This window comes from Apium graveolens, chromosome 3, assembly GCF_009905375.1.
Source record: "Apium graveolens cultivar Ventura chromosome 3, ASM990537v1, whole genome shotgun sequence".
Taxonomy (NCBI): domain Eukaryota; kingdom Viridiplantae; phylum Streptophyta; class Magnoliopsida; order Apiales; family Apiaceae; genus Apium; species Apium graveolens.
This window is the reverse complement of record NC_133649.1, coordinates 130,123,128-130,138,381: the sequence shown is the minus strand read 5'-3', so window position 1 is coordinate 130,138,381 and position 15,254 is coordinate 130,123,128.

Below are 15,254 nucleotides of genomic sequence, written 5' to 3'. Positions count from 1 at the left end.
TGCTATTTGTGTAACATGTTTTGCAAAATAACACGTTTTACAATATATTTTATTTGCAGAACGTAGATGGACTCCGAGGACTCCGATAAAAAGGTGGACTCCATAGAACTCACCCCTATTTCATCATTATAGTCGTCCATTTTCTTTTTTGTTTCTCTTTTTTGGTATTAAATCAATAGTTACGACTTATTTAACAGAAATAAAGAAAATTAATTACTAATACATTTCTACACAACAAAAACATATTGATTGTGTCCAGACTGGATTCTTTTAGCAATTACTTAATTTAATCAAAAATTAAATTACTAAATTCAATAATTTTGTTTTAACAATATAATATTGGCATAAAAGATGAATACTATATTAACATGTCTTTGATAATTATTAAACTTTTAGTTTAGAGTATACTTTAAATTTATTCCTCCTCCTCGTTCATAAAATATAATACAATATTATACTCCCTCCGTTCCTTTCAATCGTTTATATTTTTTACGGAGTGTCCGACACGCATTTTAAGGTGCATATTACGTATAGTTCTGTAATTTTTTTTTACACTTTTGTTTTTCTGAATAAAAAATAAAATATTTAACTTTTATATAGAAAAAAAAATTGTAAAAATAAGTTACATAACTATATTTTGTATGTACTTAAAATGCGTGCTGAAAATGTAAACAATTGAAGAGAGGAGGAAGTATATCTTAAATTATTAATTAACTTATATAAGACGTAAATCAGTGTTGGGGTCAAATATAATGTATGTAGTCTTATCTTTATAAAAAAAATGAAAAAATTTATGTTTACAAAAGACCACCACTTTTACTTGCACATATATGTATGGGCCACTTGAGGCTCATTTGTTAACAAGAGAATGAAATAGAATGTACCGAACGACTCACTTTTTCATTATTAAACTGTTTCACATTTACTTTTTTTTTATCCGAAGAATACCAAAAATCCGTGGACTAGTCATTATAAAAAATGTACCATGTGTCGTTCATAAAAACTAAAAACTGATCAGGCTTGTGACCATAGTATCATTTCTTCTTAAAAAAATTTGGAAGTCATGTAATTGATTTTTCTTTTATCATGTAATATTGTTAAAAATACAAAATCTTTTGTGAACAATAATATTATTAATTTTAAAATAATATGCTTTCATAAAAAATATCAAAATAATATAATTCACATATAATTATTATTATTACCTATTTTGCATAAAAAATATTATAAATATCTGCAAAGGGAAGGTTTACAGGTTTTTATAAAGAAATTTAAAATATGAACAATAAAATTAATTGAAATCATAAAAAATAATTATAAAAAAATTGAAAATGATTAAAATTTTCAGAAATTGTGAAAAATACTAATGTTTTAAGTATTTTGCTATTTTACAATCTTGTGATTTTTTTTTTGCAAACATAAAGTGTTAATAAAATAAATCAAAAATTCAATTAGTTGCATCGAGTTTTTTGATTGCATTTGGTGGCACAAAGTTGGAGAAACATGTCGAGTTTACGTCTAGTTGCATCAAATTATAGAAAAATTTTATTTTTGCAAAAATAGGGTACAACCGAAATAAACTAGATGTGTAAGTAGTTTAATATATAAATTATGTGAAGTTGTAACAATGAATTGAATATTAAAAAGTTTAAAATTTTATCATTAAGATGATTTTAAATTTTATTTAACAAATGACATTATTCATCCTTATTCAGATTTTTCACTTATTCAGAATTTTAACCGTACAGAAAATATTATTCAGATTTAATAAATGGGCCCTTACAAGTTGATATACAATAATACATAAAAGTACGTAAACTTAAACGAGAAAATACTTTATCCCATGATTTTCTTCTAATAGAACTTACCTATGTTGTGAAAATTTTAGTTCATTACCCTTCTCGTTCGACCTGTTTGCCATTAAAGCAACATCAATCGAGAGATTTTAAGGTTAATAGATTAGTGACTGTCGTAAGTGTTGGGAAAATATGGTAGTAACTTGGATTTTTCTGAAGTCGTGTGAACACTTTCAGATTGAAGTTATTTGTGGTTCACCAAATAAATCAATCGGATAAAGTCAGAAATCCTGCAAGAAGAGAGAATGTATTTTTGTTGTGACTTTCAAGAAAATGAACCAACCCTAAAATTGATCAATGCAACACCTATATATGGATATCAGCAGATGTGTCTTTTGTCAACAGACACATCTTAGTCTTTTGCCAATAGACACATCTCAGTCTAACAGTCATGGCTAAAACTAACAGACACATCTTATTTCAACAGGTGTGACTGCTACCAATGGACATGTCTCATAAATAATAATACTAAAATCACAATAAACTCGAACAAAGCGTGCACTCCGCACTCTCTCGACTTGTTTAATTTAATATTATGATTATATTGATCAACTAGTCAATCCAATTACACTAAAAATATCCAACAATTCTCCCCTATTTTAGCGTAATCCATGATTAACTAAAATAAATTCACAAAAAACAACAAACTCATGCATAAATGAAATATCATAACGATTGAATTTCATATTAGTATATTACACATTTCATATATTCTAATATCAAGGTATCACTATGTGTTGGTGAGACTGCGTAGCTGTATGAACAGTCACGTGATAACTCAACACGATAACAACACTAGAACAGGACAGGTTAATAATACTACGTCTACACTAGAAATCAGGAAGAATGAAGACAAGGTAAATACAAAGAATCAGAAGATTAGAAGAAAGCCTGAAGTCTAGCTACAGGTCACTGAAAGAAGTTCATTAATATGATCATGCCTTAGTGAAGAACAAAGGTTAAAGACTTTCAGGATTTCAGAAAGGTTGAAGATTCAGTATACAAGTGCTACCAGAAGATTTCAGTGTATTGACATTGATTGAAGATAGACAGTGTTCGAAACATAGGAAGCTGAAGAATTAAAGACAGGGTATAGACAGAGGTTAATGAAGACGTTGTCTAAAGTACCAGAAAGGATTCCAGTGAAAGTACAATTGTTTATTGACAGTCAGTGTTCGAAGCAATAAAGTTGAGGCAAGCTAAACAATGTAATCAAGGTTATAATACGAAGACCTAAATCGGGGATAGTCGTCTGTGAACCAGACCAGTTGCACCAGGCGTCAAAAGCTCGTGAAAGGAATCTTGGTATAATTTATAGAAGGATTGTTACGTTGAGGAACGTACTTGGATTGAACGTTTATCTGTTAAAGTACGAGAAGAGGTGCGCGGGGTATACAGCCAAACAGCTCAGGGGACTGGCGAAACTCAAAGTTTAATTGTTAAATTAGATAAATTATTTAATGGACTTTAATATAATTTATTTAATAAACTTAAAATAATTTATCTTATAAACTTTAAATAAGTTTATTTTATAAATCTAAATTAGTTTATTTATATAAGTTATATTTAAATTTATTTTATAAATTAATTTAATTACAATTTAAACTTAAAAAGAAAATAAACAAAAAAAAGAAAAGAGAAAAAGAAAAGAAAAAGAAAAAGAAAGAAAAGAAAAAGGAAAAATAAAAAGAAAATGAAAACAAAAAAGGAAAAAGAAAACAAAAAAGGAAAAAGAAAAAAGCAAAAATATAAACAAAAAAATAAAAGGAATCAAAAAAGCAACAAAGGAACCAGGGGTGGCATTTTCCCTGGTCGCCACACAATGGTCCTTTGTTTGTTTGTTTAGTTAAGCACAAATACACTTGTACTATTAGTGTACATGTCGCCATAGAGGGTTCAACCTTCCCTACTAGTCGCCATAGGATTTGTGATCAAATAAGGTAAGGGAAATATACTCTCTTAGTCGCCAAAGAGCTTCTTCTCATTCCTGTCGCCACAGAGTAATGAATTGGTCGTCACAGAGCTCCTCAATTCTCAGCCACAAAATTATTGGAAAAAGTCTACACTTTGCAGCAGAAGATAATCAGCCATTAATTATTTCTCTGTTCATCTTCTCTCCCAAAAGAGAAGTGAAAATGGCAGCATTGATTTACTGAAAAGCTCAAGCTATTTGTTTATCCGTTTAACTTCTCAACGGAGTAACATTATAATGCCCGATTTAACTCTTGTAAATTCTTAGGGGCATTATAATCGTTACCCGGTAATTAAATCTTAGTACAAACAAAAGCTAGATTATTGTATAGGATTTGATTTGTAAATCTTTGTAGTAGCTAGGAACTTTGTTGTTCTTAGATTGTAGCCGGTTAATTTATTTACCTGAGTGTAGCAACACCCTCGAGGTTTTATATACGAATATATATTTCCCCGAATATCTTGTGTTCCTCGGTTTATCGTTCCAAACATTATTCCTCTCAAGAACACGAAACCACTAAATGAGCACTAAATATTTTATCCGCTAAAGATTCGAAAGAATTTTTAATTTAGTGATTATCGTATTCAACCCCCCCTTCTACGATAATTTGGGACCTAACAATTGATATCAGAGCCGACTGATTGATACACAAATCAGGATCCTTAAATAAATTTATTTTATTAATTTGATTTTACATAAATTTATTTTATAAATATTATTTAGTAAATTTATTTTATAAATTTTACTTAGATAAATTTATTATTTAAATTTTAGTAAATAAAATTATTAATAAAATTAATTTTTTGGTACATTTTTCAGTATTATAAGCTACCACTTTGTTTTTTTCTCGGCAATCCAGTGTCTGTACATAATTTGGCTGCCAGATTTTGGTATACCTCAGAATTACTTGGTTATTCAATTCAGATGTACAAGTTGAATGTTTGTTAACCAGGAATTGAACCGCGTAGTTAAGTAAACTGGCAGCTAGGTGGTGTTTACACGCGCCATAAATTGTTTGAAGGAGACACGGGCAGGAGGGCTGCATCTGTAAGCCACGTGCGAGGAATGTAAGGGCAGCCCTGTGTTGCTTTGTCACGCGCCGAATGGACGCACAAATCTGTGGATGTCTGGCTGTTCATGCACAAAGTTAGGCTGACAGCAAGTCGCCATAAAGGAAAAGAGCAGTCGCCACACATGGGTCACCGCAGGTGTTCTGTTATTTTTCTAAGGTAACTCCTGTAATTCCTGTTGTAACCATTCTTGTCGCCATAGAAGGTTCGCCAAAGAAGAACATAAAAGGAAATTAAAACTCTGTTGCGACCTGTTGTAGTATTTGATTGCCACACAAAGTTAGACATGAATGTCTGATCGCCAGAGAAATTTCACTTTAATTTTTGTTACCTTAATTAATTATTTTTGATTTAGTTATTTTTCCATAAATTTAAAATTCTTAAATTTAAATTTTTCTTAAATAATAATTTACGTTTTATTTAATTTTTAAGAAAATTCGAAATTCTTAAAAATTAGATTTTACGTAAATATTTATTTTTGATTAATTTATTTTCTAAGAAAATTAAAAATACTGGAAATTTAATTTTTCTTAAATATTAAGTTAAGGTTACTCAAAGGATTGGTAGACTCAGGATTACTCCGGCCTTTTAAAGTGGATTTTAATCTTTCGAAGAAAACGAAGACCATGTGTTATTCAGACGAAAATTTTCCGAATACGGAAATTAAAGATAATGGTTTTCTTACTCTAATGGAACTAATTTCAAGACCTACAGACGAAAATTGTGTAACCTCCTCAAAGGCTTACTCCATAGGATACCACTGAGTTTTCAGACGCAGAAATTGAATGAAACTTCTACGGGTACAATTTTTCTCGGAGATTTTAAGACAACTCTATGATTCCAGATTTTACAGTCACACAGTGGTTTGTACCAATATTATATTTATCTGGGGATCAATGAGATCAAAGAGGCAGGAATTGTGGAGGTCAGAGAGAATCGTAAGGACAAACAAATATCTCAGTTACATGCAATATAGTTGGAACCTCGGGACAGAATGTAAGAGTTACTGATAGTTGAATCAGAAGAAGCTCGGGTAGAAGTACTTGAGGGACTGGACGTCAGGGCAGTGTTTCACATGTCAGGGAAGTTTGGTCGTATCAGATTCACAAGGAGTACATAAGCTATATTCAAGGATCAAGCCTATCTATTCTGAAGCAGAGATTCTTACAGATTCAGTTCAAGAGGTGGTTACAGATTGAGGTTGGGATAAATATAAGATTTGATAGCTACATGTATGACAAGACATATGTGTCAAGTAACTATCAGGGGTTTTGCTACAACAGAACAAGAAGCTTGGCAAACAAGGATGAGTAGGGATTTAGTTGAAGAGTTGAGACAAAGGTGAAATGTTTTTTCTTAGGGAAGCAGCTAGTCAAAACTTATAGTGCACGAGAAAGAGTTGGGATGGATCAGATGACGAGAATCATGAATATCTTGCTTTCATAGCAATCTCTGAAGATGGTCCAACTCACATATCTCAGGTTTCAATTTCTTGAACCACTGCAATATCTTGTTCTCCATATTCAATGCATGATAAAGATCTTAGTGTTTAAATTTTTAACACTCGCACAAGTATGAGAGCATCACACATAGATAATGCTGAACTAGTTCACTAGATTGTTTTTCTGGTAACTAGGATTGATGTTTAACTTGTGTATGTTAATTTAGATGATCTTAAATATGTGTTTGAATATTTGTTGCACATGATTAATTGCTTTAGTGAGATAGATATTTTCCAACATATAAGACCTTTGTTTATGCTTATCTCCTGTATCCTATTACGATGTGATTTATTCTTTTAATCTGAATTGTTTGTTAAGATGTGTTAGTTATAATTGGATTGAGATAGCTAGATGAGATTTATCAACATAATTAGACTAGACATAATTAGTGATTTAATTATTAATTCTGTTTGTTCCATATCATGCCTATATTGCTTAATTATTATGCGTAATGTTTCTGAATGAATGCCATGTATTTCTAATATAATGCTTGCTTATCTTTATGCCATCATTGCATCTCTTAGTACTTGCATTAATTATAGAAAAAGCATGTTTAGAATCACAATAGGGCAAAGACTGCTAGTCCTCCTTATGTAAGGTTGGAACCAATTTTCCCCTAGCCTAGAGACAAATCTGTCAAGGGTATGTAAATGGAGAAAATGGCCAGTCAAAGATAAGAATTAGCATGATAGGTTGCAGCTGTTGTTATCTCTGTTTATAATATAATCTCTAATCCAACTGGACCCAAACTGATAAGTTGGGTACCAAGATCTGTTAATCCATTTGTGAAGTGCAGGACATAACAGGTCAATTGATTCTTATGTATTCTTGGTAATTCATACTCAAGGAATATGATCAAAGAAAGAGCCTCACAATCAAATGTGATCAACAAAAGCTATTCCGTCAGTAATCTTTGGAGATGACAGCAAAGGTGTTCATTACGGAACAAGTTATACAAAAAAAGGGATGTCATCATGGATTCAACAATTGTTATCACTGATAACAACTAATCATTGAAGTCACTGATAACAATTGAAGCACCTTCCTTGCTGGAGAATCAAGGCACAAATCCTCTTATCAGACAGTTCTGCATCAAAGGACAAAAATGTCAATCCAATGAAGGATTAGGTACTCATCTGAAGCAGGAAGATTGAGAAGCTTGCTCTTCTTAGAGTAAGGAAAGGAAATGCTCATGGCTAGACTGGAAACTCTGAAAAGGTGAAGTCAGTGGTTTCTACTGTAAAGCTTCATCTGACAAAAGTTTAGCTATGGCATTAGAAGCTCTCACCCTTGAACATCAACTCAAGGAACTCTTTTGTAAAAAATGGTTAGTGAGAGGACTGCCGCATCTTGAATTCAGAAATGGTAAATGTGAGGCATGTCAGAAAGAGAAGTCAAAGACAACATCACATCAAGTAAAGATATACCTTAGTGATGGTGGTTGACTACTCTTATGAAACAAAGTTGTTGTTCGTGCATTCTCAAGACAAGACATCACAGATGGTGATTGATCATATCAGGAGATCAAACTGGAAGCAATTGTAGAGACATATTCAGCACTTGGAACTCCGTGTCATAATGGAGTGGTACAAAGGAAGAACCAGAACTTGATTAAAGCTACAAGGAGAATATCGAGCTAATCAAGACTTTCTAAATACCAAAGGGCTGGAGCAATCAATACAGTTTGCAACAAGTTAGATCAAGCCTTGATTGGGATGTATACATGAAGACCACTAATGAGTTAATGGCCAACAGAAGCAAACACTGGATAACCTCAAAGTATTTGGAGAGAATGTTCTACAGTTAGGATATTTTCCATGGCTATTCAGTGGAGTCTACAACCTACAGGGCATTTGTGGTTGATCAACAGAAGATGATTAAAAGTCTAAGTGCACAGTTCAACAACTCAATGCTCCAAGCTCTTACAGGAGAAAATCAATGGTATTGATGATTCATATCTAAGCAGTGGAATGACAGTATATAACTCAACTCATTATTTCAATGAAGCCAGTTAGCAAGGGTAAGGATTTTCAGGAAATCCCAGCAATAGCTTAGGGGGAGCAATAAAAGGATCAACTAGTCAGACACAACACCACATTAAAAATCAAGAGAACACTAACAGAACATATCTGTTGAGACAAAGGGTTTGATATCAATATTATTCCCAGAGTGTAGTTCTTAAGTGATCCAGATGGTGGAGTAATGATTAGCAGGGCTACTGAGTATGAATGATTATTTCTCTAGTTTCCTATATGAAGAAGAAACTAAGAAAGTTATAGAAGCTCTGATATATCCGGATTGATTGGGTGATTACAAAGCAAAATGAACTCAGTCAGTCAGCAAGCAGATTGTAGGGAAGCTGGTATCCAAACCAAATGACAATATTGTAACTGGTACAAGGATAACCAGAAGTCAAACTGGATGACAATGGCATTATTATGAGGGATAAGGCTAGACTGGATGCTAGGTTATTATCAGGAAGCAGTATCTAACAGACAGCACCAGTGACGAGACTTGAGGATATTACGACATATCAGGCACCTGATGCACATTACACTTGGAATTGGACTCTAGTAGATGTGTACAAGTGCACTCCTGGTTGGTGAGTCAAAAGAGGAATTCAATGTATATCTCTTCTTCACAAGCTCACTTCAGGTTGGTATGAACTAGTATACTACTCAAGCAATCGTCAAGGACATGGTGTGGCACTCTAACTGAAGTTGTAGTTAAATATGAAATAGTAGAGTCGTCATATTAATAACTCTCTTATCACTAGGCACAAACATATTGTTTTATATGTGCAGTGATATAATGATAATGTTATATGTTGGTCTACTAACAAAAACTTGTGCAAGATTATTTGCTAAGTAATTGCAGAGTAGGTATGGAGGAGCATGTTGGAAAGGTTGTAATTCTTTTTCGGATTACTTTAAGCAAGCCATTAGAATAATTCTTTTAGGAGCTCAAGCAAGCCAAAACAACAATTCTTTTAGGAGCACAAGTAAACCAAAAGAATGATGGCAATACAAGTAAGTTAAGGATCTTTTGAAGATGCAAAATTTGGAAGATTTTGAACATGCCAAGAGTACTTACCAACAGAAATCACTGAAGCTTGATCAGTGCAACTCAGGTATAATGACAAGCTATAGAGGTATGACGAGCTCACTCTTTTACTCAAATACTAATAGACAACATGTAATGTTCTCAAGATGCCAATGTGCAAGGTTCCAAGTGGATCCTAGAGAATCCAATCTTATAGCTATTAACAAGATTATTAGATATCTTAAGGGACTACCAACTCTTGGAGTAAAGTACCCTAAAGATATTATGCTTAACATGTTTGGCTATAGAGAAACAGATTATGCAGGTTGTAAGAAAGACAGGAGAAGCATCTCTGAAGCTGTCAACTTAAGTGACAGGAGAAGCATCTCAGGAAGCTGTCAACTTCGTGGACGAAGATTGATTTCTTGTTATGATAGGAAACAACCTCAAATCCAACAACTCTGTGAACACTCTATGACAAGGCACCTTTACACCAGGTATCATTTTATTCGAGAGCATGTCTTTTAGTTAAAGAGTTACTGACAGAAGCATTTATTAAATCACTTGATAAAGTTAATTTTTTAAGACTGGTTTGTAAGTGTGGGATAACATTCATTGCATGTTAGTTGGAAATCCCATCTGTAAGAAATTCTTCATATAAGTTCACAAGTATTAAATTTTCAATATTTAAAGGACTTGTGAATTTATCAGTAATCCAGTACCTCGTACTTAGTGCTACTATCTTGATTATCATGATTACAATGTCATATACATTTGTGGTAGTTAAGTATTATAACATTAAGTTTGAATATTATTTTAACTGATTTAAATTATGACTGTAGACAATTCCATTCTATATCAGTCTCATAACTTAAATTATATTAATCAAGTATGCAACATAGTTATTTGTATCATGTACGAATAATTGTGGTACTTTTAGTATTAGTGATATTATTTAGAATTTTTGTTCTAATTAATCAATGCTTATTTCTAAAATCATTGATATTGAAAGTTGAAGTATTTTCCAAGTCATGTGTATAAAACTTTCAATAATTTATATGCTTAGAAAGTATTTCTAAAATTTCTAATTATCTAGAGAGTGATTGCCATGTATATAAGTCATATATCCTATTGGTGATTATTCAAGGATAATTATGAAAACATTTAAGTGCTAATATTTAACTCATAGATATTTAGTATTTATTTATTTAATATTTATTTTGGGTAGTTTGGATTATGGAAATTGAAGCAATTCAATGATTTTATTTGCTCCATAATTCAAACTAACTTAAAATAAATAAGCAGCATGATTGATTATAACTAAATCTGTCAACAATTGATATCTAGTATATTGATTGTAACTTATGTGTTATAAGTTAATTATGAGATTTTGGTTTTAGTAAATTTAACAATGCTTATATCTCAAGAATTCACTGAAATCAGAATCATGATTGTAGCATGATTAGTTGTGTGCTAATTTTTGACTTATATCAGTTAATGATATTTAGTTAAGAGTTCAAGTATGAACTAATTGTGAAGTATTAGTATTTGTGACATTACTTAGAACTCCTCCAAGTAATCAATGCTTATCCTCAGTCACTTATACTAATATAAAAAGTGTAAAAATCTTTCTTAAAGTACAACTATGGTTATAATGTTTGATGCTTTATTATAAATAACCATATGTTGTCCACTTAGATGAATTTTTATACTTACTTGCAAATTCTTAAACACTTTGATAATAGATGCAATACTCAATGGATCAAAGTATATGGAACTTAGAATGGTTTTCTAAGATTGCAAACAAGACAATGTTGGTTAATGTTGCTTTATTTATCGAACCAATATTGTTTGAGATACTACAGTTGTTAGGAGTTAACAATTGTATGATCTATGAAATTGAATGATGATGTCTTTTTAATAGATAATTGGTATTTAATTCATTGATATCTTATTTTGATATTTAAAATAGGATGCAACATAATTATTGGTATCTAAAGTACTTGACAAGTATTAGACAATGATATATTGTTAATATTTTGTTGCAGATAATTGTGAGATTTTAAGTTCTAGTGGATTTATATGAGTTGCTATATCTAACAGATTCACTACAATTTGAAATAAGCAGCATAGTCAGTCTTATTAAGGTTATTTATCAATAAACAATTTTGTTGATTATAATCTTATAAAGATAGATTATGGAGCTTTTGATATGAATGAGAATTTCTTAGACTTTACCCTAAGTGATCAATGCTTTTACAAAAACTCATTTATATTAAAAGACAAAATCTTTCTTTCTCTTCTTAATACTGCTAGGTCATCAGTTTGTGTCTTATCAAATTATTTATCTTTTTAGGCATAAAAATAGACTTGTGCACTCGAACAGTTTTAAGAGAAAAATCAAACTTCTTTCTACATTGGTGATTGCTTATTTCATTAAAATCTTTTTGAAGTCACTATTGTAAATCATCTCTCTCAAATATTAAATGTATAATTTTAATTCTTTATAGATCTTAAGCGCATTTTATCTCTATATTTCCATATGCTCTGTGATGCAGGTTCAGCCTCCAATGGCCTTCTTTCATTTGATAGTCATGAGGTTGAAAACCCACAACTTCTATCCCATACTATAAAGACAAACACAGAAACAGAACCAACCATCACTCTCTTACCACTAAAATGAAGTATGAATGAGCGTGAGGGAGAAAGTGCCTTAGTGCACCACATAAGGAAGGTTCTGAAGTCAACCCAACAGCTCTGTCTCCTACAAAGTTGAGATATATCAAAACTGAGGCAATTGCTAGCCCCCATACATCTTCTCAAAAAGATGTAATGGCTGAAAAGGCACAAAACAATTACTAGATTCATCCTCTCAACAGGGTGCGTTTATTGAAATTTGCCTGTCGGCCAGGGTATCCGATGTAGTGTCACCACCTCAAACATAAACAATTCTTGATGCACAAGGAAATGTTACACACACAAAGGATGAGTTAAAGGAAACAAGAGTTTCAACCATTTTACTGTCAGATTCGATTGTTCAAGGTTCTTTAATGGACCAATTGCCTTTACATGTGTTAGGAGAGGATACTGATCCAATAGCCATTTGTTAGTGGTCAGTGTCTACCTCCCCAGGACTAATAAACCTGGATGCATCTGCTGATAGTGGATCTGACATAGGTGTAGATTGGCAACTTGTTGACAATGATTCAGATATTACCTGATGAGTTACAAGAAAATATCTTCACAGACATTAGAAGGAAACTTTGATCTTTATGCTAAATTCTTTGGATCATTGTTTACCTTCCCAGAGTTCAAATCTGGAACCCTAAAAGGGAAACTAGCAACTTGTAGATTCTGACTCAGAGAACTAGTAGCATTATTTACAAGTCCTGGTACATTACTTTTTCTAGTTGTTAGTTGAGTTATCCTCTCTATTTAATTTGTTTGTTAAGTTTAACAATCAAATAGGGGGAGATTGTTGGTGAGACTGCGTAGCTGTATGAACAGTCACGTGATAACTCAACACGATAGCAACACTAGAACAGGACAGGTTAATAATACTATGTCTACACAAGAAATCAGGAAGAATGAAGATAAGGCAAATACAAAGAATCAGAAGATTAGAAGAAAGCCTGAAGTCTGTCTACAGGTCACTGAAAGAAGTTCATTAATATGATCATGCCTCAGTGAAGAACAAAGGTTAAAGACTTTCAGGATTTCAGAAAGGTTGAAGATTCAGTATACAAGTGCTACCAGAAGATTTCAGTGTATTGGCATTGATTGAAGATAGACAGTGTTCGAAGCATAGGAATCTGAAGAATTAAAGACAGGGTATAGACAGAGGTTAATGAAGATGTTGTCTAAAGTACCAGAAAGGATTCCAGTGAAAGTACAATTATTTATCGACAGTCAGTGTTCGAAGGAATAAAGTTGAGGCAATCTAAATAATGTAATCAAGGCTATAATACGAAGACCTGAATCGGGGATAGTCGTCTGTGAACCAGACCAGTTGCACCAGGCGTCAATAGCTCGTGAAAAAAATCTGGGTATTATTTATAGAAGGATTGTTAAGTTGAGGAACGTACTTGGATTGAACGTTTATCTGTTAAAGTCTACAGAGGGTTCAACCTCCCCTACTAGTCGCCATAGGATTTGTGATCAAATAAGTTAAGGCAAATATACTCCCTTAATCGCCAGAGAGCTTCTTCTCACTCCTGTCGCCACAGAGTAATGAATTGGTCGCCACAGAGCTCCTCAATTCTCAGCCACAAAATTATTGGAAAAAGTCTACACTTTGCAGCAAAAGATAATCAGCCATTAATTATTTTTCTATTCATCTTCTCTCCCAAAAGAGAAGTGAAAATGGCAGCATTGATTTACAGAGAAGGTCAAGCTATTTGTTTATCCGTTTAACTTCTCACCGGAGTAACGTTATAATGCCTGATTTAACTCTTGTATATTCTTAGGGGCATTATAATCGTTACCCGGTAATTAATTCTTAGTACAAACAAAAGCTAGATTATTTTATAGGATTTGATTTGTAAATCTTTGTAGTAGCTGGGAACTTTGTTGTTCTTAGATTGTAGCCGGTTAATTTATTTACCGGAGTGTAGCAACACCCTCAAGGATTTATATAGGAATATATATTTCCCCGAATATCTTGTATTCCTCGTTTTATCGTTCCAAACACTATTCCTCTCAAGAATACGAAACCATTAACCGAGCACTAAATATTTTATCCGCTAAAGATTTGAAAGAATTTTTAATTTAGTGATTATCGTATTCAACCCCCCATTCTACGATAATTCGGGACCTAACACTATGGATTGAACCTATACTATTCATAGAGAATACACAAAGATAATATACACATAAATTTACATTCTCAAATTGTTCTTACTTGACACTATCTTTACTAGCCTTGTGTCCTGATCCTTCATAAGCATATAAAATCCAAGTCCTAGCTTCTTGAAGCGGCTACACTTCATGCTCAAATAGGTAGTTCTTTTACTCTCGCACCTGCATATGCAATTTTTCAAAAGAACTATTAAGAAGATAAGCTTCGACCTCCTCAACTTGCAGGTCTGAACACATACCTTGGGATGATACTTCTAATGTGTTCCAATCTCTGGATGTTAAGCTTTCCACATTGAATTCAGCATTTAATGTAATATTAGGTGAGAATTGGGTTTCTCAACATGAGTGACTTTTAGATGGACTTCAATCCCATCCCCACAGCCGACTTGTGCACAAGATCTCTACTCAATCCTTTGGTTAGATGATCGTCTAAATTATGTTGAGTTCTTATAAACTCCACTAATATAACACCATGTGTGATAAGCTCACGAATCATGTTGTGTCTAACACCTAAGTGTCTAGACTTGCCTTTGAACACTTGTCTATAAGCATTAGCCCAGGAAGACTCACTATCACATCTGATAGATATGGGTGATATCGGTTTAGGCCACAATGGAATCTCATAGATCAGATTTCTTAGCCATTCAGCTTCTTTACCAGCCGCTGATATGCCACAAATTCAGATTCCATCGTTGAATCAGTAATGCAGCTCTGTTTCTTTGATGTCCAAGAGATAGCACCTCCTCCAAGAAGAAATACCCAGCCACTTGTGGAAGAATGATCTTCCTTATTGGAAATCCAACTTGCATCTGAATGACCTTCCATAACCTAAGGAAATCCAGTATATATCAAACCATAATCCATGGTCCCTTTCAAGTACTTGAACACTCGACTTAAGGCTTGCCAATGATGTGAACTTGGTTTGCTTGTATACCTACTAAGCTTTCCAATAACA